Source organism: Equus caballus, chromosome X, assembly GCF_041296265.1.
Source record: "Equus caballus isolate H_3958 breed thoroughbred chromosome X, TB-T2T, whole genome shotgun sequence".
Lineage (NCBI taxonomy): Eukaryota > Metazoa > Chordata > Mammalia > Perissodactyla > Equidae > Equus > Equus caballus.
Window position 1 is genome coordinate 75,351,943 of NC_091715.1, and position 5,776 is coordinate 75,357,718.

A 5,776-nucleotide genomic window follows, 5' to 3' on the forward strand; every position below is an offset into this window, starting at 1 on the left:
TCTGCTCATAAAGTGAAGAGGGCTTATTAGATTGAAGTTGCTTAAATATGAAGTTCTTTAGATCTAAAAATTAACCTAATGAATTTTCTAATAGTGAATACGGTTTTGTTATGAAAGCAAGGTGAGATTTTATGCCATGGGGAAGGGAAAGGGAGAGCAGGGGTATCCAGCCCTTTTTTCTGCTTTTCAACCTTTCTGCTGCTGCCATCTAGTGTTCTGTCTGTATTGTTCGCATTTGCTTTTAGCATTAGCTGATATCCCTCTGTATACCTAAATGCCACTGCAGGAAGAGATCTGGATATTCTGACTTCCCTGTCCAATGCTCTTTCCACTTCAACACATTTGGTCAAGTTCAAGTAGGACAAAATCATAACAACTCTAGCTTTCATTTGGGATGAAAGGTGCTTTCACACACTTATCCCAGATTGCTCCTAATAGGCAGCATTTCAGTGATCCAGAGACTACAAATTCTCTAAGGCAAAGAATCATAGAATGTCAGAAGTGAAAAGGCTATTAGAGCACAGCTATCCAAGTAGGCTTTAAACCATGTTATTCTCTCCCAGGTGAGTGAATAAGTGTTCCAGGTAAGTGACTTGGAGGTGGAGGTAGAGTTAGGGGTAATGGGACTTCCTCTCCCCACTCCCACAAAATGCACTTACCTCTGACAAGAGATTTTTCACATATGGAGGTATATGGGGTAACTATTTGGGTTCAAAACTGATTCGGCTTGAACTACAAAGCCTGACTTATGACCTATCAAACATACATTGTACATCTGCTTAACCATGCAAGTAAAGAATGCACTCCCTTAAGATAAGAATGCACACTTCCCCTGCTATGCCCTATTGGTAACGCCCTAATGGCAAACGCCCGGATTAGTCCCTTTCTTGACATCAGGGCCATGTAGACCTGCTAATTTGCAACTAAATACCTTTTTGAAACTGTGATGAAAATGTATCCTGGGTGTGTTTAATGTATGTTCTTTGTTCTAAAAAGATATAAGACTGTACTGAAAACCATACTTTTCTGGAATGCTTTCTAAACCTTCCTGGGTTATAATCCTCACTCGGGCTCAGGTAAAACTCACCTTATTTTTCTGATCTATAGAATGACTATTGGTTATTTGCATTGACGTCTCCATTATATATAGCACTGTTTCACTGCTTTTATATGTTTGATCAATTTGGGTTCCATATAAGATATTTTTCTGTATGAGATTTTACCCAGAGCAAGGATTCTATTCCTTAAAAGTAAAAATTGAACATCCATTTTACAGATGACAAAACTGAAGCTCAGAGAGGTTCAGTCATGAGTCAAAGATCACACAGCTAGTAAGTAGCAGAGCAAGGTCTGCCTGATTCCAAGGCCCAAGTTGGCTTCTCAGACTATGGAGTTGCTTGTAAAAAAAGGGATTAAATCCAGATAGTTAAAGCAAATGAAAGATCAGACAAAAAAACCAGGGAGTTAAAAAAATTGTGGTAAAATATACATAACATAAAATTTACCATTTTAACCATTTTTGAGTGTACAATTAAGTGTCATTAAGTACATTTAAAATGTGTATCCACATTGTATCCACAACTATCTATTTCCAGGATTTTTTCATCATCCCAAACAGAAACTCCATATCCATTAACAACTCCCCATTCTCCCCTCTATCAAGCCAGTAGAAACTAACATTTATTCTCTCAGTCTATGAATTTGACTGCTCTAGGTACCTCATATAAGTGGAATCATACAATATTTATCCTTTTGTGACTGTCTTGTTTCACTTAGCATAATGTCTTCAAGGTTCATCTGTTTTGTATCATGTGTCAGAATTTCCTTCCTTTTTAAGGATGAATATTACATGGTACATATATACCACATTTTGTTTACCATTCATTCATCAATGGACACTGGGTTGTTCCCATATTTTTACTATTTTCATTAATGCTACCATAAATATTGGTATAAAAATATCTGTGAGCCCCTGCTTTCAATTCTTTTGGGTATATACCTCAGAATGGAATTGCTGGCTGCATCATCTGATATTTCTATATTTAACTTTTTGAGGAACCACCAAATTGCTTTCCACATTGAAGTCTTTTCAGAAGCTTTGGATTATAAATTCAGACAATACATTTTCCAAATAATTTATTTACCATTACCAAAAAATATTTTCCTTCTAAATTTAAATGCTTCTTCATAGAACGTTGTCGTCTATAATCAAGAACACCTTATGAGGTTTTATCCCTGCTTATACAGTAAGTAGTCCCCCTTTATCCATTTCTTGGAGCTTCCAGTCTAGTGCTACAAGACTGACAAAACATAAAAAAAAGAGCAAAAATAATTTCAAATAGTGATGAGAACTAGATGGAAACGTCTATTCTTTAGATAAGATGGCTAAGGACAACTTTTCTGAAGAGATAAAATTTGAGCTGACACCTGAATGACATGTAGGAGGCAGCCATGCAAAATATGATCCAGGTAGAGGGAATAGAGAGTGCAAAGGCCATGAGAAAAAGAGGAAATATATACATATAACAGATCATGTAGGGTCTTTAAGTCTTGGTAAGGAGCTTAGATTTTATCCTTAGCTAAATTTATACCAATACAATTAAACCATCATGAACAATCTACCAGAGAAGACTCTAAATCTTGATTCAGAATTTTATGGGAGAATTAAGCGACAATTCTTTCACTCCTGCGATGGAGGACAAGCCATTGGAAGTAAATTCTATGGTAAGTCCAGTAAGTGATCATATCCTCTGTACCTTTTATACTACAAATTTATGATTTGAATAACAGCCTCAGACACTACCGATGAAAAGAAAGGACAGTGGTTGAGTGATATTACTGCATTTTTGTGATGCTTTCAAGGAAAGTATGTTGCAATAGAACAAAACAGGGAATATGATTTTTAAGAATTTTAAAATCGCATGCCTTATGGTTTTAGGGGTCCAGCTTGAGATACTTTGTGCCAGGGGAGGTAGTAACCCATGCATGAATTGCAATAAAAACCTAAAGGTTTCACCATGTTCAAGCTAATCATTATTCTTTGGAAAAAATGAGGTTTGGAGTCAGAGAAAGGGAATCTGGACAGTCACTGGGGTCTTGCCAGTTTTGGGCCACTTCCCCAACCCTTCCATCCAAGGCTGCTTTCTGTACTGCTTCAGGAGGAAGGATGGAACAATGAGTGTTTGTAGTTCAAAATGTGACCATAGAAAAGGGTCAGAGCTCCTAATAACCAGAGAAATGCCACTTCATCTGTTTGATGAGGCTCATTAGCAATCTCACATCACTATATTACAAGATGAACGAGGAACCCCCCTCTAATATTTCCAAAAGGGTGAGATACAGGGGTGACCCACCTAAGAAGGCCCTGGTGTTGCTGCCAGGCGATGACCCTCTGCTGTATCCCCCAGGAAGATAGAGATGGAAACAACTCTTGTCACAGCTCAGGGTAGCATCTGAGTCATGGAAGTAGGCCTCCATCTTGTGATTAAATGATAGATACCCTCAGGCCAACATCCCACTCCTCAAGTCATTTTGGCCTGGATTTGAACATGCAAGGGTATCCTTCAGCAAATTATATGCAGTAGCTAGAAACCCATTAGTATTTTCCACACACCTAACTCTGGACACCACTCATATTTCTTTCATACTATTATTGGTGGTTGACTCAGATCTGGTGGAAGATGTGGGATTGAGGTGATGGTGGTAAATTATCAATAGGAAAGGGTATTCCTCTAAGTTGTCACTTTTGTTTTGTTTTGAATTTTTCAATTGTGAGTGGGAGAAAAAATATTAAGATGCTAGAATTGTGATTTAAATCTATTAAACAAAAAATCTTTTCAATTTTGAAAGAAAATCTGATTTTATTGGTTTATCCTTATTCAAGGCACTATACATTTTCTTAACAGCTCTTTAAAGACACCATACCCACTAGCACACCCCAACTTTCTCTCCATTCAAACCCTAAGTAACCACTAATTTACTTTCTGTCACTAAAGATTTGCCTGTTCTGGACATTACATATGAATGGAATCATACAACATGTGGCCTTTTGTGACTGGCTTCTTTAACTTAGCATTATATTTTTAAGTTTATCCATGTTGTAGCATGTTATCAGTACTTCATTCCTTTTTATGGCTCAATGATATTTCATTGTACGAGCATATAACATTTTGCTTACTTATTAAGCAGTTGCTGGACATTTGTGTTGTTTTTACTTTTTGGCTATTATGAATAATATTCCTGTAAACTTTTGTGTAAAACTCTATGTGTGGACCTATATTTTCAGTTCTCTTGACTATATACCTTGAAGAGGAATTGCCAGAAAATGCTAACCCCATGCTTAACTTTTTGAGGAATTGCCAAACTGTTTTCCAAAGTACTTGCACAATTTTACATTCTCATCAGCAATATATGAGTGTTCTAATTACTCCACATCCTCATGATTATTTGTTATTGTCTATCTTTTTAAAATTATTACTGCCATCCTAGCAGATGGAAAGTAGTATCTCATTGTAGTTTTGATTTGCATTTCCCTAATGACTAATGATGTTGACCAACTTTTCATGTGCTTATTGGCCATTTGTTTACGTTTTTGGGGGAAATATTCAAATCCTTTGCCCATTTTTTAATTGGATTGCTTATCTTATTGTTGTTGAGCTGTAAGCGTTCTTTATATATACTGTATATAAAGTATATATACTAGACTCTTCAGATACATGATTTGCAACTATTTTCTCCCATTTTGTGGGTTATCTTTTCACTTCTTGCTAATGTCCTTTGAAGAACAAAAGTGGTTAATTTTGACAAAGTCCAATTTATCTACTTTTTTTCCTTTGGTTGCTTGTACTTCAGGTGTCATACCTAAGGTAACAAATATTTACACCTAGGTTTTCTTCAAAGAGTTTTATAATTTTAGCTTTTACGTTTAGGTCTTTGATCCATTTGGAGTCAATTTTTGTATGTGGTATGATGTAGTGGTCTAACTTCATTCTTTTGCATGTGGATATCCAGTTGTCCCAGCACTATTTGTTGAAATTATTCTCTTGAATTTTGTTGAAATTCTATTTTTCCCCCATTGAATTGTCTTGGCACCACTGTCAAAAATCATTTGATCATAGATGTATGGTTTATTTCTGGACTCTCAATTCTATTCTATTCATTGGTTACATGTCTATCTTTATGTGAGTACCACAGTATTACTTACATTAGCTTTTAGTAAGGCTTGAAACTGGGGAGTGTGAGTCCTCCAACTTTATTCTTTTCAGGATTATTTTGGCTATTCTGGCTCTGTCGCATTTCCATATGAATTTCTGCAGTTTCTGCAAAAAAAGCCAATTGGGATTTTGCTAGAGATTGTGCTGAATCTGTAGATCAATTTTGGAGTATCACCATTTTAATAATATGCCTTCCAAAGCATGAACACATGATATCTTTCCATTTATTTAGGTCTTTAATTTCATTCAACAATATTTTGTAGTTTTCAGTGTACAGGTCCTGTACTTCTTTTGTTAAACTTATTCCTAAGTGTTTTATTTTTTTATGCTATTGTAAATGGAATAGCTTTCTCAATTTTATTTTTGAATTCTTCACTGATAATGTATAGAAATATAACTTATTTTTGCTTATTGGTCATATATCATGCAAGTTTGCTGTACTTATTCATTTGTTTTAATACTTTTTGCATGTATTCTTTAAGATTTTCAATATACAGGCTAACAATCTGCAAATAGAGACGATTTTACTTCTTCCTTTCTACACTGGATGCCTTTTATTTCTT